Raw genomic sequence first — 23,868 nt, 5'->3', positions numbered from 1 at the left:
CTTTAAGTTTCCCCAGCAATTTTAATTCCTGTGATCAGAAAGCAACATTTACAGTAAGTTCCCTTTCTTTGGTGAAAACCAAAGCAAAAAACTCATTTAGGGCTTTCCTTATTTCCTCAGACTCCACGCACAAGTTCCCTACGCTATCCCTGATTGGCCCTACCTTCTCCCTGATCATTCTCTTATTCCTCACGTATGAGTAAAATGACTTTGGGTTTCCTCTAATCCTTCTTGCCAAGCCTTTTTCATGCCCCCTCCTGGCTCTCCTCAGTCCATTTCTGAGCTCCTTACTAGCAAGTCTGTAATCCTCTAAAGCTGTGCTAGATCCTTGCTTCCATAAGCTGTCTTCTTCCTTTAGACAAGAAGCTCCTCTGTTCTCGTCTTCCAAGGTTCCTTAATCCTATCCCTTCTTACCTGTCTCAGAGGAACAAATTTGTGCATCACCCGCAACAACTGCTCCTTAAACAGTCTCCACATGTCTGCTGTGCCCTTTCTGTGGAACAATTGCTCCCAGTCTGTAGTTCCCAACTCCTGTCTGATAGCATCATAATTTCCTTTTCCCCAATTAAATATCTTCCCTCGGTAACTGCACCTTTCACTCTCCAAGGCTATGGTAAATGTGAGGCAGTTGTGATCACTTTCACCAAAGTGCTCTCCCACCACGAGATCTGACACCTGTCCTGGCTCGTTGCTGAGCACCAAATCCAAAATAGCCTCTCCCCTCGTCAGTCTGTCTACACACTGAGTAAGGAAACCCTCCTGAACACACGACCTACAAAAACCTGCAGATCCCAACCATCTGCATTTAGGAGGTTCCAGTCGATATTGGGAAAGTTGAAATCACCCATAACAACAACCCTGCTACTTTTAGCATTTTTCCAGAATCTGCCTGCCTTTGAAATCTTCAATCTCTATACTGCTATTAGGTGGTCTGTAGAAAACCCCCAATGTAGTGGTTGATCCCTTGCTGTTCCTAACTTCCACCCATTCTGACTCAGTAGACAAACCTTCCTCAACAACTTTTGTTTCTGTAGCTGTGATATTATATTGATTAAAAACTTACATCAAGTAGAATATACTTCCCCGAGATCTCCATCCACTTTAAGCAAAAACTGCAATTATTGGCAGAAACTTACCATAGAAGCATGTCTCCTCCTTAAGTGAGCAAAGGTTGCTCTCTGACCACAGGAATTAAAATTGCTGGGGATAATTAAAGAAATGACTTAACGGAGTAATGGAGCAAAACACATATTGTTTGCTTTAAAATCTGTTTACATCAGACCAACATCTAATACTCATGCTTCTTAAATTTTCAAGGAATACATCGACTTGGTGCTAATTCTTTAACTATTAAGTGCAATATGAAATGAAATCTCAGCATCAAGTAAAATACTTGAAAGCGACAAGTGCTTTTTACTTTTTTTGTACAGGTCTGGGCCTGGATCTTGGTCAAGCTTTAGCTTGTAATCCATTTAATCAGAATAAATGGGCTGAATTTAACCTGCTTCCAGGAAGCAGATGAACCATAAAATTGTGGAGACCATGTGGAGTATTTAGGGACAGAAGCTGGGGACTCTGCAAAATTTTCCATCCTTCAGAATTTGGATTTGTGGTGGAAAACAATCTGTGTTACCTACTGATTCCCATGTACTAATTTTCAGAATGTGTTCCGCTATGGAAACCATAAACTTTAAGAAAATATTCAAGAGATTATTTGCTCCTGATACTTAACATATTGATGTAAAAACCATATATTAAAAAGAGTGGCTGGGAGACAATCTTGAAGTTGTGATTCAGCTGCTTAAACATAATCTGGCTGTCATCTGGCTTTTATATGATGCAGCATTCTAATGGGAAATTTTGACCCTTCCATTCCTATTTCATGTATTATAGATGATTAATCTATTAGTCTGGAATTAAAAGAGGTAACCAGTCACTGAAAGTTGGTAGTGCTCTTTAAACGTAACCAGGCTAACCAATTTGTTAAATGGTGACCTTATCTGGATAAGCAGTGAGCAGCCTGCCTGCTGTAATCATAAGCTTCATTGTTATGATTGGTTAAAGTCCCAAAAGTGTTCTTAAATATTCGTGAAGTTCTGTAAAGCTTCATTACTTTCATAATGTACCCAAGCGGAGTGAAAGTGCACAATCCAAAGTGAGAAAACAGATGTTTATTGGTAGTTTTTTTTTCTCTAAAATTGTTCATAGGATATAAATGAAGGTGCAAAACTGGCATTGATTGTGCATTCATAGTAGAGCTGAATAGATGCTAGTGACTCTTCTTGTTTAACACTGCACTGTGACAGGGTAACACTGAAAGTAGAATCAGAGGTTACAGGACTGAGAATTGTTATTGAAGTTCTTGCAAGCTGCTCCAGTACATCTTGTAGATTATATACTGCAGCTGCAGTGCACCACTAGATAAATAAGAACAGTACTGCACCCTTAATAAAATATTGTCACTAAACTATTTTACTTGTACAGTGAGATTTGTACAGAATAAATCTGTGGTATCTGTACAATTGTCAAGTCATCATTGAATATCATTAAATTCAAATTATTTCAAACAACCATGCTCATTCTTCAAATCTTGTTCTTCTTTTGTAAAATGAGGTCAAGGTATAAAATGGAATTCAGAATTCAATTTCAGCTTACGCTTTATCCAAACCTCAGCACTGCTCCCACCGCATATTTCTGCAAGCATTATGACAGCCTTCAACACTGTAAGAAATTGGGATTGAATTTCTGTTGGAATTCTCCAGACTTCATGACATAGCTTTGGAGGAGGATTTGCAGAAACCAGGAAAAATTGCTGCAAAATTACTGATATCATTTGTCTGTATTTTCTATGCATCTTCTATTGAATTTATGGCAAATGATCAGGAGGAACTCTATGGAATCTGCACCCTTTATCCTTTGGTTCATTTTGTTATTTTTTTTTAGCATAAAAGGAAGACTTACAGTAGCAGAAAGCATGACAGAAATACTGCCTTGTGTTGGTATTCATCAAAGCTTTAATGCCATCTATGTTTTCACTAAAAGTGTCCACTGTTAATTCAACCATAACTGTAGGTTAACTATCTTGCAGTGGCACATGACATCAGCCATGCCTACGGCAAATTTTCTTTTGGAACAAAAAAAAGGCACAGAAACAATTAATCCCACCAAAGGAATAACCAGTACCTGTCTATTGGCAGCTGGAAAAGATGCCCTTTTCTCTTTGTAAAATTCTCATGGCAAAAATTGTAAAATCTGAATTAATTTTCCTCCTTTTTAGCAGGTTTGAATTGAAAGTTTTTCCAAACCAGAAATAATGCCGACACTGGTCACCTTGGGAAAAATTGTGCCTCTTGTCCCAGAGGTGAATCAACAGCACTGTGGCAAACTGAGCCATTGAACCATGCAATCCTCATTTGACAATGATTAATGACATCATCCTTCTTAAGCATTAATGGGATTCTGGAGCACCAGTTGTATAGCAGGAGATATAATCTATCTGTCCAGAAAAGGGATAAGAGACAACGTAATGTATTGTTTAGAGTGTTTGTATGGATGTGTGGTGGGAACGTTAACCTTCTATAGTTTACTGATTACGATTCTCCATTCTCAATTTGAAGCTGCTTAAAGAATTTCAATTAGCAATTTGTTTAATTTAAAAATTGTTGCAAAATAAACCTTTTTGCTTTGTTATATATGAAACACAGTACTTCATCTTTCTAATTTGATTATTTTGATTTTGCTCAAGCTGAAAACATTCTGAACTACGAGGTGTGGAAAAAGAGTCAGAAGCCAAAATGATGATTTAAAACAACTTTGTTACGGTTGGAAATAATTTTTAAAATTTCTGACATATTTATTTCCTGCAAAATATTCATCATTGAGAATTGTGTATTGGTAATGAAGCTCCAAGCTAACATTAAAATAATTGTTTAGTTAATTTCTCTTAATTTTATTGAACTAAATACTTTATAAGCTTACTGTCTTAACAGACATTGCCTCAGGAATGAAACTGCATTTCACCAGTCCATGAAGGATAGGAAACATTTGCTTAGAATTTGAAGTAACTGATCATATTCAGGCTTGTTTAACACACAACCTAAGTGCATACTAAACAAAGGAAAGCCAATATGTCAAATTGACTGTTAAATAAAATGTCACTTCACAATGTTATTTACAAGTTATAGTATAGTGTCACCTGGGGATGGGAAGGAAAGTCCATGTAGAAGAATTACATATTATTGAAAGGAAAGAGACAATTTTGTCCCTTCCTTAATCTGAGTGTAAGTATAAGGTAACAGCTTCGGTCTATTCAATCTGCCTTGCAAGTATTAGACCAGATCTGTGTTAATGGAATGTTAATGCATTCTTACAAGGCAGCTAGCACTCACTGAGAAAAACATAAGCTGCACGTAGTGTAAGGTTATGGCAGGCCCTCAGGGCAAAAGACACAGCTACGATGCAGCACTTACTCTTTATCATGCAAGCAATTACTTGCAATTTGTTCTGGCCAGTAAAACTTCTGATATGATCTTAGTTGCTAAGCAATTCATTTTGAAATGATGGCATTTTCAAAATAGATGATTGGTTAATCACCAATACTAGACCAGGAATAGAATCGCTATTATTATGCCTGAGGATAGGAATTTTCTGGCAATTTATTTAACTGCCAAAAGGGCCTTCTCACTATCTCTAAACATTTAACATCTGCAGAAAATGTTTGAATTAATGTTAAGAAATATAGGGCCATATTTAGTTGAAGTACAAGCTAAAGTATTTGATGGCTGCTAAAACTAGGAGAGGAGTGATATAGTCTAGTTAATCCAAAGCCCCAGGCTAATGTTCTGAACATGTGGATTCAAATCTCACCATGGCAGATGGTGAGCTTTTAATTCAATAAGTGAGCCTAATGGTGACTATGATTATTGCACAAATCCTTTTGGTTCACTGATGTCCTTTAAGGAAACAAATCTGCCACCATACCTGGTCTGACCTACATGTGACTCCAGGACCACAAAAATGTGGTTGACTCTCAACTGCTGCTTTGGTAAGTAAGGGATGGATGCTAAATGCTGTCCTAGCCATTAATGCCAGTGTAAGAAAAGTTTCAGTGGAAATAAAAAGATAAGTATAAAGTTCTCTTAAAAGACTTTCTATTTAAAGGATATTTTCATTTGTGAGGAAAGTCTAACAGTCAATAATTTTGTGACAGAAGAATGTCAACTTTTTAACAGATGATAAAGAAAATTAAGAGATGGCTGAAGAGAGTAAAACAATTCTAACATTGTACAATTTCCTAATCGAATGATGATGGGGGCACACTAGAATAGTTACTTGGCAAGGAACCTCAAAGTCTGGACAAATGAACTTGAGGCAATACCACTACAGCAAGGGACAATAAATTAGTCACTTAAAAATATATTTTAAATAAAAGGCTATTACTAGTGATAGCGATTTAACAACTGTATTGTCATTAAAAACCCATTTTGTTCGATACCCTTTAAGAACGGAAGCACTGTGTTTGAATCCAATCTGGAGTATATGTGGCACCAGTTTCCTCCTCAAGTTGATCTGACTGCTGTTGAATGTGACTTAGCACACTACTCAGTGAAATACAAGATGTTTGCTCCCTTCCACCTTCTCATGGACAGATGAGGATTGGCAAAAATACCTGGCCAGTGACGTCATAACCCATGTAAGAATAAAACAATTTTGGAAATCTTTGTCCTAGTTAAAACATTTGAATCCATGTGGGATTTCCTGGAATTGCTATGACTTCAAAGCATTGTTTTCATTCATTTTATAGTTTCATCACATTCCAAAATTATTTATACTTTGCATGAATTTTTATAAATGATACAGTTTAAAACCTTTATGATTAATTTCCAGTATACATCATTAATAAATCATGCATATTGTTTCTTTAATAGCTTCACAGTTTTACCCATTGAATAGTGTTAAGGTAGGTTTATAATCATGGAATCCCTACAGTGCAGAACGAGGCCATTTGGCCTATCGTATCTGCACCAACCCTCCGAAGAGCATCCAACCCAGACCTTGCCTCTTACCCTAACCAAATCTCCTATCTATCCCGCATTTACCATGACTAATCCACTTAGCTTGCACATCCTTGGACACTATGGGCAATTTAAAATGGTCAATCCACCTAATTTGCAAACCTTTGGATTGTGGGAGGAAACCAATGCACCCAGAGCAAGCCCACACTGACACAGGGAGAACATACAATCTCCACACAGAGAGTCACCCAAGACTGAAATCGAACACAGGTCCCTGGTTCTCTGAGTGTTAACCACTGTGCCACAGTGCCACTTCAAAATCTCAAGTATTATAGATCAGCCTCACCACAACCCTCATGTTCTCTCTTCATTGAGTTGATATCCATTAAAGAGACTTTATTAAAGTATTTGAGAAGGGGCATTACCTCTTTACATTTATACGCCAACACATGGTAAAGTGCTTAATAATGCAAATCACTTCAAAGACGGGTGAAAGAGTCAATGAACCACCCAAGCTGGAGGTTATGTACTCGTGAAAATAGAGATTCCCAACAAGTCAAACTCATCACAGTCACACGAACACATTAAAAAATTCAAAATGTTAGACATTAATAACATTGCTGTCATAGATTGATCCATCTAAAACAACATTTTTTGAAATATGGTCTGGAAACAATGTTTCAAGAAAGGACTGAGAGCTTTCAGAGACTACTCAGAGGCAGATTGCTATCTCCCTACTCTCTCTCTTTTTCAAATAAACTGATTCCCATAAAATATCCAGAAAAGAAGCATTAGGATCTTTAAATAACTACAACATTCACATTTCTGACTGCATCAAAGAAATCAGTGACTAACCTTGACTTCAGCTTAAAACGCCATGCCTCAAAAAAACCAACAAACTGAGCTAAAGATTCTTTTAACTTTCTTTGTATAGAGTACCATCTCCTTTAAACTCTGTGTGTTTGTGTGTGTGTGTGTGTGTACATGTGTGTGTTCACGTGTGTGTGCATGCATGTTTCTGTGTATTGTGTGTGTTTTTAAGTATGAGTGTGTAGGTGTATACGTGTGGGTGTGCACAAGTGTGCGCGTGTGCGAGTGTGTGTGTGTGTGCGTGTATATGTAACTCTTTTTTATCTTTCTTCAGGTTACATTTACTCTTTTGTGAAGTCATAAAAATATTATGGTTGACTCCTTATTGATTAAAGTAAAATAGATAACTGCCTTTTTATTGAAGAGAGATTTATTCTGATGCTAAAAAGATCGTTAACCTTTGATGGCAGGCAGAATGGAGGGGAACCAATTCATCCCTGCTCATCTCATTATAACACCCTTAAAATATCCCAAAGCACCCTTTATGCAATAAATTACTTTTAAATGGTAATCTCTGATACAACTTGAATGAGAATCATGGTTAATTTTGCATACAGTATGGTCCTAAAAAACAACTTAGATAATCTATACTTTTTCAATAATATTGATTAGTGGAGGAATGTTGTCAAGGAAAACTAAAGGAACTTCTTACTTTAGTTCAAATATTGCTTTTGAGTCAGAACAAAAATTCAGCATCTTGATTTAACACCTCATCAATTAGAAATACTCTAAACAATGGATTTTACATTTCATACCAAGGTTCTTAAGAGAGTAATTACAGTTTATATAAGGGCCTCACCTGCTGCTGATTTAACATGTAGTGGCAGAGGCCTGTACTGAATGTAAAGTCTGTGTGTTTTAACCTATGGGTTACTAGCTGTGAAGGAGTGGGGTATGGGGGAGTTCTTCCTCCTTTATTCTTATAATCTGGACATAATTTGTCCTATCCATAGTTTCCAACTTCAATTTCTGTAAGGATTACATCAAACTCTCCATTTAAGCTGTTTACATCAATAATAATGTTTGTTTTTCCAACTAATGTCCTTGCAATGAAATTTTGCATATGTTTCAATTTTCCCTAATTGTGTTGGAAAAGATTGAATAAATCAGACCGTATTCATAATTTGTGAAGTGTAAAATTATATAAATTGGTAGCTATACCCAGATGCACATTAACATTTATCTCCTTGAATAAGTTTTTGGTCATCTGTCCTTCCATCACCCAAAATAGTTTGGTGTCAAATGTCCCTCCATAGATCACCATCTTAATGTGGTGGAGAGCCTTGTATACTTCAAAGATCCTTTGAGTGAGTCATTACCCCAGCTAAGCCTCTCAAGGAGGCAGGGCTGGTGGAGGTGCTAGACAACATGTGTTCCAAAGCATTCCTCAATGGCAGAATGAAAGAAGGAATACGAAGTGTCTCATCAAATACTAAGGCTGGAGAAGACTCCAACAGTGAGGTTCTGGTCATTGTTGTTTGACAAAAACTAAAATCTGAGGAGCAATCCATCAAGATCATGTGGACAAGGGCATTGCCACAAGGTCTTTTCACTCAACAAAGTCATGCACATGCTTTTCCAGGATCTACTTACCACATTTCAGTGGCAAGAGAGCACTGACGACGGGGACAGATTTATGACCCTAGGGAATCAAGATAGGCATTCTTTTCACCCCAGATAGAGAAGGGGTTGGAAAGGATACATTTAAAATAGGTGATCTGACTTTCTCCTGGCTGGGGAACTACATGCTGTGGGACCATCCTCTTTGTGACTAAAGAAAGATATGTTTCAATTTGAAATGTTAAAAGACTCAAGGTCAATCATTTGAACTTCAATGGCACAACATCAAGAACCTGAGTAGACATCATCCTTGAATCAAGGGATTACTGACAATCATGATGGCAAATTCTACATTTTGAGTGAAGTGATTTTAAGTGAAGCGTTTATTCCCATTATAATCCATGTGAATATTGGAGTTAAGCTCCCTAGAGTCTTGCTGAGCAGAAAAAACAATTAAAACACCTTACCTGTATCTTCTAAATGGGAATAAAGTGCCTTAATTGTCCAAACTGGCAAATGAAATAGAACATAAAAGAAAAATATAACATTCTCTTCCAATTGAACAATGCATCCTCTAAGAGAAAAACTAGGTACATTGAGCCCATAGTCTGCATTGAATGAGGTGTGATGAGAGCTTTCCTGACTGGGATCCAAGTGTCTTTTCATGGTGTGTTCATGCTTTGGACACTTTGACCAATTTATGTAATATTAACACTTTATCCAAGCATACTTGTCATTGAGGACAAAAGGATGCAGAATTTGGTTTGCAATTCAACTTGCTTTGTACTAATAAAACATTCCTTATTGAAACACTATGTGAGCATTTTCCAATTTTCTACTCAATATTTACTCTCTATCCAACTCTTCCATTTGAGAAGGGATATTGTTCGCAACAGTCCACATGTTTGAGCTAGGCCATTGGAATCTCCTTCCTCTTTGATGTGGGCTGGCTCTCTTCAATAAAGGTGAATCTCACAGGTCAGGATGGATCTCTCTCTTTGTCTCTGCTGCTGGGTCAGGTCACGTTTTCATTATGTCTTCACTATAGACCTGCCTTCTCAGTATGTGTGTTTTTATACACCTCTTACACCGGACTTCCAGAATATTCTATGGCCTTTGGCCAATGTGGTTATGAGCTGCATTCTATTCATCCAATAGAGTTGCGTCAACACTTTTCATTGTTGGCATGCCGGGAGGTGTAAAGTGCACATATTCAGGCAGTCAAGATGCCAGGACATTTGCTCGATACTTCGTCAAAACATAACCTTCAGGCTGATTGTAACTGGTCCCCTCTGAACCTTTATGACTTTTTTGATCTTGGTGTTCAATATATGGACAATAGATGCTGGCTGCTGCTAAATTTATTTTGTCTAGTTTTGTCTGGTTGTGGGTTAATTTAGAATGTCCAATTTTAAGCTCATGGTTGCTTGACTGTATTGGCCATCTTTCTCTCTCTCTCTCTCTCTCTCTCTCAATCTGTGGAGCTGGCCACCACTGTCAGATTTTAGTGTCACGTCATATTTTGTGGATGGTGGGGATGTGTGATGTAGCTCTTGAGTTTTATCCAGGGTAAGGAATGGCCACTCTGGTCCAGGCAGAGTTTGGTGATTCTCCTGCATTGTTTGGGAGGCTACGGAGCACAGTCTACCATTCCTTTTGAACTTGACATTATTGTGGAATCACCAGTGTGCAACTAAAATCCTAAACTTTCCTGAACAGCGGTGAGGCCGGAGAAATTTGTTACTGTTCAAGAACACAATGGCATTACACATCTGACAATTTGTCTGACATTGAAGTGGTGGTGTACCTACCTTAATAGGATTTCAGAACCTCACACTAATGGTCCTAACATTCTGCACAGCAAGGAGCATCCATGATCTAGCAATGCCTTTGGAATGATAATTCCCTCAGATATTAAAAAATGCAGAAACACTTACATGCCATTCACAACATGATGCAGTAGCATAATATTCAGGTCAAGTAGCTGTTAACAAGCTCAATTGCACAATTTATTTCTGGCAAATTGATAAGGAGAGGTGATGGCCTGGTGGTATTATTACTGCACTGTTTAGGTTAGATTAGACTTACAGTGTGGAAACAGGCCCTTCGGCCCAACAAGTCCACACCGACCCGCCACCCACCCATACCCCTACATTTACCCCTTACCTAACACTACGGGCAATTTAGCTTGGCCAATTCACCTGACCCGCACATCTTTGTGACTGTGGGAGGAAACCGGAGCACCCGGAGGAAACCCACGCAGACAACGTGCAAACTCCACACAGTCAGTCGCCTGAGTCGGGAATTGAACCCGGGTCTACAGGCGCTGTGAGGCAGCAGTGCTAACCACTGTGCCACCGTGCCGCCCATCAAGCTGTTAATTCACAGCTTCAGATAATCTTCTGGGGATCCTGTTTCAAATCCCACCATAGTATTTGAATTCAATAAAAGTCTGGAATTCAGAGTCCAAAGATGACCATGAATCCATTTTTGATTGTCAGGAAAACCTATCATTTCTTTTAGAGAAGGTAATTGCCATGTTTACCCGGTCTGGACTACATTTGAGTACAAGTGCATTGCAATGTGGTTGACTCTTAACTGCTCTCAGGGCAATAAATGTTGGCCTTGTCAGTGATCCTCTTGTCCTGTGAATGATAAATGAAAATAAAACTGCTGATTATTGGAAATGTCTGTTTTCTATAGTAAGGGAATCCAATATGTTGACATTTGGTTTGTGATCAGACACCATGATAAAAGACCTTACTCATACTTGGGATGACAACAGTCCCCAAATTGAGAACATCAAATCCTGATCTTCACATGAGATATTTTCCGGACAAAGTGAGCATGAATACAGAAAAAATACTTCATTTGTCCTGAAGTTTGCACTAAAATTATCACTGGGAGGAATTTCATCTCTTAGAGTATGAGAAGCCATATTGAAAATTATTAATTGTACAGTCATTTTGTTGAAAAAGGAAACAAGCCAATATTATCGCATCAAAGATGACTGACTATTCTTCATTTTGAATATGCTCTACTGATTAACAGTCGCACTGGTTGCTGCTTTAAAAATAAAACAAAAGATAGTTTTCAAACAAAACTAAAATCCAAAGATACTGGCAACCTAATGAAAAAACTGAGTGTGCTAGAAATACTCAGCAGGTACTTGTAATTGTTCTTTTTGCAGGTGCTGGTTGAACTTGCCTCTCAAGAATTCTTTTTCAACTACAAACTTGCTATCTATGGCTATTTGTCTCATTGTCAATCCTTCTGTACATTTCTTCTGGGAATAACATAAAGCAGCACAAATAATGGAAAAGAAGCTCATTTATAATGCGTGTTTCTGTAGGTGAACAATGATATTTGGTTGGTGGGCAGTCAATCAACTAATTAATTGTAAAACAGCAAAACGAAATTTGTAATAAAAGAATGAATCCTCAAAATTACATGTTGATGATATAAAGAGTCAATGCAAAGAAGAATGGATTATTAAGTCACATTTACAATGTGCAGCTTAACAATAAAGCACTGATAGCAGTCGAAAATGACGTCCAGTACATTTCTTCACTACAGTTCAGAGTGTATGCTGAAACAGATGTGTATGGATTTTAATTGATATTATTTCACTGCTCTATAATCATTGTATTTAGAACAGTTGGTACCACTGTGCTCATTTCTGTTTCCTGTCCAGTTACATCACTACATTTTTATTCCAAGAATTGTGCTTGATACACATAGGATTTATGCAACATTTTGTTTGAGTATTTTGAGATCTACATTTACTGCAAATGACATTCCTTGTTGGCTAAGAGCAGCATATTGAACTCCAATCTAAACATGCATGTTAGATTATTGAATTTTTCTTCGTGTTTTGACATCCCTTACTTCCAAAGATCACCATTCAATATTCCTGGGATTTGTGAGACAGGTCAGATTCTCTCTTCATTTGCTTAGCTGGTCTCAGACCTCGACCATAAGAGAATACCATCTGTTCCTGGATCAAGTTGATGTTTAATGCTGCAAGAATTGACATATCTGCTCTCAGCCCACATTCTGTCAAGGGTACAGCTGTCACTAATCTGCAAAATAGGCATAGGTCTTTAACCCATCTTCTCTGCTACCAGGTGGTTGGAGACTTTAATGTACCACAGGTTTAATAACATTCATCCATCAAGAACATAGACAGAAGTTTTCTGAACTGACTATTACGTACAGTTTTGGATAGTTATTTTGACACTGGTCATATTCCAATCATATTTTGAATTGGTGCACCAATTTCCCTGTGGAGACTGCAACACTGTAATGTTAATCCTTCAACAGCTACTTCTGAAAATATTTTCTATGAAGTTTTCTTTTTGTCCTGACACTGAAGTATTGACTGAAGAAATAAAATGCAAAATGCACCAAACATATTTTAGGAATATTAATGAATCATTAGATTTAACAAGCTGTTCTTGCTTTTATTGATACATCTACTCACTTTCTCACTGATGCTTCCCCAACCTTGACCACACAGATCTGCATCTTTCTGTCATGTCAGGAATAATTTTATTTGAGAGATAATGTATCGGCAACCCTTTTTACATACATCTAAATTTTGATTTCCTCTAATATTATGAGTTGCCTTGTTCACCTATTGTATAATATCACACAAAGTCAAACTAACCGCAATTGTCTGCTTTACAAAATGAAGAAACCACACTAGCACAAAGCACTGAGCATCGTTTTCAAAAGGATTTCTAAATTTCTCATATCATTAAAGAAATACAAAGAACAGGTTGTTAAATGGTCCATTTTTAGATGGGAAATTGCCAAGAAAGTAAATAGATCATTAAGCCAGGTACCCTGCAGACTTCAGTCAGGTTAAGGAGCCAATTAAAGTTTCATTACTGGTAACACTGCAATGTCTAAGAATTGTAAGCTGCTTACTCCTGAACCTTGCATTCCCAAAGTGATAAAATAGAAACAAAAAGGCAATATGGAGCAAACCACCTTTGCTCAGTGATCTTCATGGAGTTTCATTGCACAGTAGCTCATTAATGTTGTAATTCAAATATTGCTGGAAAAGTCTCTTCCATTTCAGGAATGATTTAACTTATTCTCACTCACTGTTTGGGAAGGTAAATACTGGTACACAGCACTGTTTAGCTCAGTAGTCAGTCTTTAACCTGTCAGTTCTTCAGGTGAATTGGCAGGGGTGGATTGGAAGGTGCAGTGATTATCTCAGTTGGAGAGATTGCTGGCTCACCTTGCCCCATACTTGTGAAGTGATGCCCTTCAAGTTAAATATAAACAATTTTCATTTTCTGAAGATGAGGACATCTGTCTCATGGGAGACACTAAGCTGTGCCCAGAATGTAAGTCCCTTTCTGTTAGAACATCATGTGTCATGGCTTAGCCCGGAGGAAAAGGAAGTAAAAATTAGAAATTTCTGAAATTGGTCCAATGTGATTTTGTATCCTTTGGAATGAAATTGCAATTTGGATATTTAGCCATCATTTCACGTTTTACTGAAATTCAGCGGTTAATTCAAGATAAAGAGTCCTTTCTGAAGATAGTGCAAATGAATAACATTGGCTTGAGGTCAATTGGTTTTGTTTTCCTCCCAGCCAGTTCTCTTTGCTCCCTCTGTTAGTTTTTACCACAGGCTTCTTAACAGCTTGTCATGAGGTATTCCAATCAACAACAGGGACTTCCCTCGCATCCATTCCAATTCCAGTCACACTTACTGACATTCTTGTATGATAGTCATGGGTGACCTGTTAGTCTTGTGATGATATCAAACTCCTAACAGAGCATCTCTTTGGTAATGTGGCTTTTATCCATTCATTTCACATGAGCTAATGGAGAGAAATTCCTGTGATTCCATGTTCATGATAGTTTGTTACCTATCTGAAATTTTGATGTTCACAAAATAAGACAGATTATTTTATTTAAGTCAGATAATTCAATGAATATAACACAAAGCCTACTGAGTAGCTTTAATTGTCTGCATCATTAAGATAGTTACCAACAGTGCACACATTTTGCTCTTCTATTATCTGAAACTGTAATAAGTGGGTTTGTTTTATCTGAATATGCTCGGCATTCTCTCTAAAGAAAATAGAAGGTCAGCTGCTACCTTGAAAGAGTCTATTACTAGATTCAGTGTTGTTACGGTAGGTCATGGTTCACAATATTCTCATGTCTCACTAGTATAGAATGGGTATATAATTGGCAAATTAATATCATTATATGTAGGTGTGATGCATTACATTCTGAAAATTAAGGAGGTCAAATATAAATAGATTTAAATGAAGTAGAGGAGAATAAGGATCTGAGACTACAAATACACAATCACTACATTTCAACTTGAGGTGACAAAGGAAGTAAGTCAAGTTTATTTTTGTAGAAATAAAACTGAGAAATACAGAGGTTATGTTAAAGATTTACCATGCCTTGGTTAGACTAGACTTGGGGTACTTTTTTAAAATTCTGGGCAGCATATTATAGAAAGGAGGCACTGGAAAGGGAACAATATATTTACAAAAATAATGCCAGAACTGCAAGTTTATATGAATCATTAAAGGATGAACTGATTAAGCTTTTTTTCCTGTTTAAAAATTGTCTCTAATCTTGAAAATTATGACAGGGTTGATAAAGTTTACACAAAGAGAATTTTTCCTCTTTTATGGAAGAGAAAAACAAAAGACCATCAATAGAAGATAATCATCAAGAAATCAAGTTGGGTATTCATAAGAAACTTCTTTCCCCAGAGACTGTGGAACGCACTGTTGTAGGGAGACATTAAGGCAACTGGTGTTGATAAAAGCCACAGTTAGAGTAATATATTTCAGAGAAGGAAGTACAGTGTGATGTTGATCTATTATAAATAATGCAAAGAGGCTTAAGTACGACATGAACTGGATGGGTCAAATTAGCTGTTCCTATCCCTGTTTTCTATGAAACTCCATGTAAAAGTGCTTTTGTAGTAGTATGACCTCCACTAACTAAGTGCCTGTATCTGCAATATGTCTAATTGAGGACCAGCCACATAAAGTGCTATGATGTAGCACAGTTCCATGCATATGATAGAATGCTATTCTATCTTATGACTTAAGAAATATTTTTGATAAAAAATCCTAACAAGAGTTGCCACATTTTAGAAAATTTACAACCAAATCTGATTAAGCAATAGACAGCATAATAGACACGTAATAGGAATCTGAAGCTGAATTTCACCAACATGTTATCCAATACACCATTACATCCCCCTAACATGTTGAGTTACGTACCTTCATAATGATTGTCCCCTCTGCCTTTCAGATGCTGCCTCCAATCCCAGAATTGACTTTCCCAGCTTCATGAACACAGTCTCTTGATTCTTTCTGAGATAAGCCCCAGGACTGACAGTGAACCACTTCCCTCATCGATTAATGACTGACCACACCCCAACAGATATCTATATAGCTCTCACTTGATTCCCTGGACTGGTCACATTGGACCTGCAGAATGGACCACAGTCCACTTTCCACACTTCAGAGATATGGACCCCACACCCTGACCACTCTAAGAGGCCAATGGACTGTGTCCATGCCCCTGGACTGATTGTGAATGATACTCACAACTGATTGTGCAGGGAAAATCCAGACTGAAGACTGGCTCCCCTGGCCTGACTGAGGACTACTATTTTTAGACTTTGTTTGAAACCCATAATACCAGGAGAAATAGGGACTGGAGTCGGCCGTTCAACCCCTCAGGCCTGCTGCATCATTCAGTGGGATCTTGACTAAGCTGACATTCCTCACATCCATTTTCCTGTCCTTTCCCCATAGTCCTTGTTTCCCCTACTGTTCATGAAGCAATCTAACTCAGCCCTAAATATACACAAGGCCTCTGTCCCCACAGCCTTCTGTGTGGCAAGGAGTTACAAAGACTCACAAGTTTCTGAGAGAGCAAATTTCTCCTCATCTTCGTCTTAAATTGGTGACCTTTATTCTGAGACTATATCCTCTGCTCCTAGACTCCCAATGGGGGTAAACAATCTATCAGTATTTTAACTTGTCAATCTCCTTAAGAAACTTATGTTTCAATGAGATCACTTTTCATACTCCTAAAGCCCAGTGAGTAGAACTGCAACCTGTTAATCTTTGCTCATAAGACAACCACTTCACACAGGAGTCTCCTTGTGAATCCTCTCTGAACTGCCTCCAATAAAATGATATCCTTCCTTAAAGAAGGGGATCACAGAACTCTAGGAGTAGCACATTGTATATTCGCAGTAAGACTTCCTTCCTCTTATATTCCAGACCCATTGAAATAAAGGCCAAAATTCCATTAGTAATCCTGATTAGCTGCTGCATCCTGTGTGTGCTAACTTTTTATGGACAAGTACCCCCAAGTTCGCAGTTTTCTGCACATTCTCTTCATTTCAATAATGCTCTGTTCTTTGGTTCTTGTCGGGGTTGGAAATAAATTATGCAGTGGGTGACTCACTCAAAACAGGAGAAAGTGAGGTCTGCAGATGCTGGAGATCAGAGCTGAAAGTGTGTTGCTGGAAAAGCACAGCAGGTCAGGCAGCATCCAAGGAGCAGGAGATTCGACGTTTCGGGCATAAGCCCTTCTTCATTCCTGAAGAAGGGCTTATGCCCGAAACGTCGAATCTCCTGCTCCTTGGATGCTGCCTGACCTGCTGTGCTTTTCCAGCAACACACTTTCAGCTCACTCATAACAGTCCAATTTAGGAAAAGTAAATCGAGCCACACAAACTTTAAGTTATTGACTGTTCATTCATGAGCTCACGGGGAGAGACAAGTCAACCGAATAGTCACAAATAACTCAACGAGATCAGAGAGTTGTGTGATTATGTAGGTTACAATCGTTTAACAATTAGCAAACTTTTAATTACAGCATTATGAACAAGCTCGCCACCTTGCTCAGTCACTAGCTTCAGTCACGTCATGTCTGGACAGTGTTGGTTAGTAGCTAATAAGCAAGTCTTAATATTCAGTAGGTCCTTGCAAAGAGAATAATATTCCCATGCAAGGAAAGAATTTGTTTATCAGGTATCAAAACAGCTGCAAGGCCAACCGTCTTCGCTGGGCATGGGAAACACAAGCTTTAGCAAGCAGACACTAAGATGAGATTCTAAAGTGGTTTCCAGGTTTCTAATATGTGACAAAATGGCTGCCCAAAACCTAACAATTCACCTCAGTTCTCCAATCCAAACCTAACAACTTTACGCTTTACCACATTATACTCGCTTACTAACTTGTTAAACACTTAATTAATCTATCAATTTCTCTCTCTGGAAACTGTTTCTAATGCTCCAACAACTTGCCTTTCAACCTCTTTTTGCATTTTTTGAGCAAATTTGTTGTTCAATGCTTCTTGCTCTTAAAAATGCAAAACAAATTGTGTAATATAAGAAAACTCTTTTTCACACAACAAATCATTTGGGTATGGAATATACTGACTGGAAATGTGGCAGAGGCAAACTCAATTGGGCAAGAGGGCATTCGATGATGATTTGGATAGAAATAATGTGGAAGGATATGAAGAAAAAGCAAGAGATTTGCACCAGCTATGATGCTTATTTGTTGGGCTAGTGCAGATATGGTGGCACAAATGGCCTCCTTTGTATCGCAACATTTCTGTCATTCGCTGCTAATGCTGATCTCGCCCAATTTTTCCAACGTCCTCGTCAATGACCACATTGCTCAGTGACTAAGATGATCCTACTCATGGTTTCAGGAAAACACCATGCTGCTCTCAACAATTTAGCTGCCAGGCACACATGCATACGCATACCTCTTAGCGATGAGCGAGATATGGTTAAACATTGCTGTTAAATTTTCATTCATTAGTAGAAATACTGTGAGAACATTTACAATAAACTAGAAGGGGAAAAAAAATCATTTCTCCAACAGCAGAGGAGAATTAGGGAGTTTAGTTTCACACTGAGCCATGCAGAAGTGCCTTTAGACACTGGGGATTAAAAGAACTGCAAGCCTATTATCAGTGCGATTCTATATTGATCTCCCTTTTTGTGTTATATAATTTATGATTTGGTCATAAATGTAGGGGCATGATCATGTTGCTTTTAGATAAAGTAAAGATTGATGACATGGTTGATAGTAAGGACTGCCGGCTACTTGGATATATCAATGAACATGGCCAATTGCTGAAAAGTGGAAAATGGAATGCAACCCACAGAGGGATAAGGTGATACATTCGGGAAGGCCAAACAAGATAAAGAAGAACACAATTAATTGGAGATTACTGAGAAATGTAGAGGAAGTGAGGGACCTTAGGCTGAAATTCCACAGATTCCTGAAGGCAGCAGGACAGGTCAATAGATGATTCAGCGATGTACAAAATCCTTCCCTCAATTGATCTGGGTATAGCATATAACAGCTGTGACGTTATACTAAACTATATAAAGTATTAATAGTCAAAGCAGAACGTCCACAGAAACTCAGCAAGTCTGGCAGCATCTATGGAGAGAGAAACAGAATTAATCTTTGGTGCCCAATATGATTCTCCTTTGGAACTAAATTATTTGTTACACCAAATTTCAGTTAATGTGTGAAGTTCTGAATTACAAAAAGGATGCAGTTGCACTAGAGAGGCTGCAGAGGAGATATACAGAGATATTGAAAACACTGAAAATATATTTCCAGTTGGAAAGTTTGGATAGACTGGGCTTCTTCTCCTTGGAACAGAGGAGTTGGGAGATTTGATTGGGATGTTCAAAATTGTGATGAGCCTAGATAAAGTGGATGGGAAGACCACGTTCAGCTTAGCAGAGAGGTAGGTGATTAAGGAGTATAGATTTAAAATGATTGTTAGAAAATGATTGACAGAAAAATTAGAAAGGAGTTGAGGAAAACTTTTTTTAACTCAGAAGTTGGTAGAGGTGTGGTACTCACTGTGGAAGTATAAAAGAAAGAGAGAAACCTTTAGCTCATTGGGATTCAAGTGCACAACCTATAGGATTATAGCCCAATTGCTGTAAAGTCAATTTAGGCTAGGATTTGTTTTTCAACTGGCATGGACACAATGAACCAAGTGGTGTTTTCCTGTACCAAATACATTCCATCATTTCTAAGTCCTGACCAACATCCTTCTTGCTGTTTGCATGAAAGAGAAAATTGCATCAAAATTAAACAGGCAAATACCCCTAATTTGCACTTGAATAAATGTCTATGGTTTTGAGGAGAGAAAAACATTTTACTGACTCTTGTGTTGCTCAATGCAAGATCTGACACCATGGGTTTGATGGAATCAAGATTTACAGATACAGACTAGAAAGTAGACCTGAGACTAATAACCTTAGCAACCATGATATTATTGAATGGTAGAACAGGATTTAAAGGGAATCCTACACTTTCAAAGTTATTAAAACAGACAAGAATTTTTACTGTCTCTTTCACCATATTTTTGTTTTAAAACAGTGATCTGGGCCCTAATTTACTGCCAAATGGACATTCCCTGGCTTTTTTTTGTTTAAGGAGGTTTGAATTTGTTTGGCTAGTGCTTTGTTTGATCTCTTGTCACAACATTGTAACACCTCAAGATGATGGGAGTTAACATTTCTCGTCTCTTAGTTACTAATGCTGAATTATGCGACTGAATCAAGAAGATTTATACCAACTGTGGACTCTCAGCCATTCTCGGAGAATTGGTAACCTTATGACAAAGTAAATTAGGAAAGAAAAAATATACATTGAGACAAATGACTGAGGTTTAGCAGCAGGGCAGAAATAATTGAGATCCAAATATTCAACACATTCAGTCTGAGCTCGGATTGATCCTATAGTAATTTATGCTCTTGCAGTATCTTCTGAACACATAATTAAAATGGTGTTTCAGCTATTTTGGCTTCATTAATTTCAAACCTGATCATATTAAACCAAGAAAAATATTTCCTATACACTGAGAGTAACTATTTTATCTATTCTAATTTTATTATGCCAAAGAGGATTCTGCTACATACAATGATGATTTTCTAACGGTCTGGTTAACTAGTTTTTCCCAACCCATTCTCCCCATCCATTTTATTCCCTTGAATTTAAAAAATCCAAAAGGGAGCACCCCCATGACATCATCACAATATTTCTCCAAGGACTTAAACTGCTTACATAACACCCTCCTCAAAGTGTTATTCCCTGTCATAAACATAAGAAATATATTTTTTTACTCTCAAATTAGTTACCGAGATAATTTCATTTTCAACATTTACTATGCATCTATGTCCTTCCTTTACCCCACCCCCTCCCCAAGTTTTTGATTTGATTCATTTGTGATGATCGATGAACAGAAAGTCTATCACAAGTTGTGGAAATACTTGAACTCAAATTTCTGAGCTGTTTTTCTTTTCTCTGCTAACTTCCACTAGGTCAGAGAATTAGTCAGTCTTGTGACCTGAGTATACGGTCGAATTGGTAGTACTTGCTGAAAGGCTATGTGTTGATGTAACAACAGGAAAGTATGAGAAAATTAGACTGTTTCTTCGTCTCTATCAAAGGCTTCTTGATCTGTCAGTGGTGTTACTTCATCTGAGAAACAAATGATGTTATTCCTCATTGATCTGTTGTATATGTAATTCCCAACAATCAAGGCTATGGGCCTAGTGTGGGAAAATGGGAGTAGTGTAGATAGTAGTGCATTTTTGGGGTGCAGACTTGATGGGTTGAATGGCCTCTTTTGCACTGTATGATTTTACCATTCTAGTAATAATAATTTAATGTTTTCATGTAGTAGAGAAGTGTGCTACCAGTGTTGGGTGACTGTCTGTGTGGAGTTTACACATTCCCCCATGTCTGGTAAGAGACAGCATTGCAGCTGTGTTAAGGGAGGATTTGCTCTAGCAAATCTTCCTGCCAGTATATTAGTCCCCTTCCAATTCAGGTGCAATCCATTCTTCTTGTACATGTTACTTCTACCCCAAAATAGCTACCACTGATCCAAAAATGTGAATCCTTCTCCCGTACACCAGCTCCTCTCAACTGTTCCCTTCCAATGTCGTTGGTTCCAATGTGGACAATGATCACCTGCCGGCCCCTCTCCCCCGTGAGAACATTCTGCACCCTCTCTGAGACATCCTTGATCCTGGCACCCGGGAACCAAAATGCCATTCTGATATTTTGCTGCTGGCCACAGAAACATCTGTCTGTATGTCGGATTAGAGAGTCCCCTAACAAAATCGATCACTTGGAACTCAACATATCTCTCGTTACATTAGAGCCAGTCTTAACACCAGAAACTTGGCTGTTTGTGCTATATTCCCTTGAGAATCCATCACCCTCTATATTTTCCAAAACAGCATACTTCTTTGAAATGGGGATAGCCACAGGAGACTCCTGCACTACCTGCCTACCTCTCTTACCTTTTCAAGAGTTAACCCATCTTTGTGACGGTATCTGAGACTTTCCATCCTTCCTATAACTGCCATCCATCACACCCTCTTGCTCTTGTAAATTCCTCATTGCTTCTAACTGCCTATTCAACTTTTCCATTCGATCTGATAGGATTTGCAACCAATGGCATTTATTGCAGATATGATCCTCAGTAACCCATAAACTCTCCCTAAACTCCCACATCCAGCAAGAAGACATATCACTCTACTATAGGCCATTTTTGCTTCTTTCAACCTATAGACCCAGAAAATAGCACTGTCTTATTCCTCTATAAAAAACTTTGCTCCAGGTTTAATTAATACTTATGACTTATATTTTAAGTTTAATCAACAGACATAGCTCAACAAAACATATAATATTAAAGAACCCACTTTAATCACTACTGCAGACTTTTTTTAAGGTCTAGCTTAAAATCCACTTATCTGCTATTGTTCTGTGACTGCTCTCAGACCGATTCCTCCAAGATCAGTTGTGAAGTTCACTTTATAGAGTGCTTGCTTTCATTGGTCAGGGCTTAGAGTATAAAAATGAACAAGTCTAGTTGCAGGTGTATAGAACTTCAGTTCAGCATGTTTGGAACGTTGTGTACATTTCTGATTGCCACACAACAGAAAGATAGAGGCTTTGCAGAAGGTACAGAAATGGTTTGCCATTTGGAGGTTATTAACTTTGACAAAGCGGGTGGACAAATGTGTTTTGTTTTCACTTGAAAGTCAACCAGATAGAATTTTACAAAATTATGAGAGGCACAGACAGACTGGATGTTGGAGTCCTTTTCTCCACTATGATATATTTTCTTGAGAGTCATGAATAATTTTCTTAAAGGTCTGTCATTGTTCCTCAGCTGACTTTTCTACTAAAATCCTTTCCCAGCCAACTCTGCCCTCATCACTTTGTAATTATCCTCCTTCAAGCTTAGCATATTTGCTACTAAGTTTATCACTTCCAAACTGAACACGAAATTCAATTATGGCATGGTCACTATTTCCCATGGGATCTTTTATTTTGATATCAATTATTAAACCTGCCTCATTACACATTAGCACATCTAAAATAGTCTGATTCCCAATTCAATCTACAATATATTGTTTGATTAAACTGTCTGAAGATGAGTTTTTTTCCCCTCAAGTCTAGCTCTGCCAGTCTGTCTATCCCAATCTGCATGAAGTTTAAAGTCACCCATGATGAACATACAGCCTTTTTTATATGCCTTTATTATCTCATTATTTAATCTGTGTCTTTTAGTACAGCTTCTGTTAGAGGTGATGTGTGATGGTGTATGATGGTTCTATAAATCACCCACTAATGTCTTCTGCCCCTTATTATTTTTTACCCCTACCCATATGGATTCATCCTCATCAAATCGAGGTTATTACTATTGTTTACATCCTATGCTGCACCGACAAAGCCACCAAAGTACTACGAGAAATCAAATACTTCTGAATACAGTATTCAGTTCCCTGCTTTAAATCTTTACAACCATGTCTCTGTCATGACTTTAAAATCATACACTTAAACCTTTATTTGTTCCATTAGTTTATTTATTTTACCCAAATGCTGTATGTGTTTAAGTAAAGAGCCATTTTTTTTGCCTTTTTATCATTCTTTTCCCCTTTGCCCCGACTTGCTGCTGTTGTTTTGTAGACCCTATCCCTTCCTCTTCTCTCTGGGTATCATTGTCGAAATATTTCTCCTGCAATGCCACCACAGTCTTTTGCTTTGTTAGTCTATGTATTTGGACTCTTGAACACTGACAGCCCAAATTATGTCATGCTTGAGATACAAACTTCAAATTCAAATTCAAATTCTTTTCTTGATCCCATGGGCTCTTACGTTTGCTGTCAGCTTCCTTTATGGGACTTATTAAAAGCACTCCTGAGGGCCAAATCAACAGTGTGGAATCATTACTATCATCTGGTCACCTCTTCGAAACATCCAATCAAGTTGGACAGATGTGATCTTCACTTGACAAAACTATGCAGGCTGTTCTTGATTAATTCCTGCTTCTCCGAGCGCAGATT

Source organism: Hemiscyllium ocellatum, chromosome 1, assembly GCF_020745735.1.
Source record: "Hemiscyllium ocellatum isolate sHemOce1 chromosome 1, sHemOce1.pat.X.cur, whole genome shotgun sequence".
In the NCBI taxonomy this organism is placed as follows: domain Eukaryota; kingdom Metazoa; phylum Chordata; class Chondrichthyes; order Orectolobiformes; family Hemiscylliidae; genus Hemiscyllium; species Hemiscyllium ocellatum.
The sequence above is the reverse complement of the archived record's forward strand: the minus strand, read 5'-3'. Positions refer to the sequence as shown.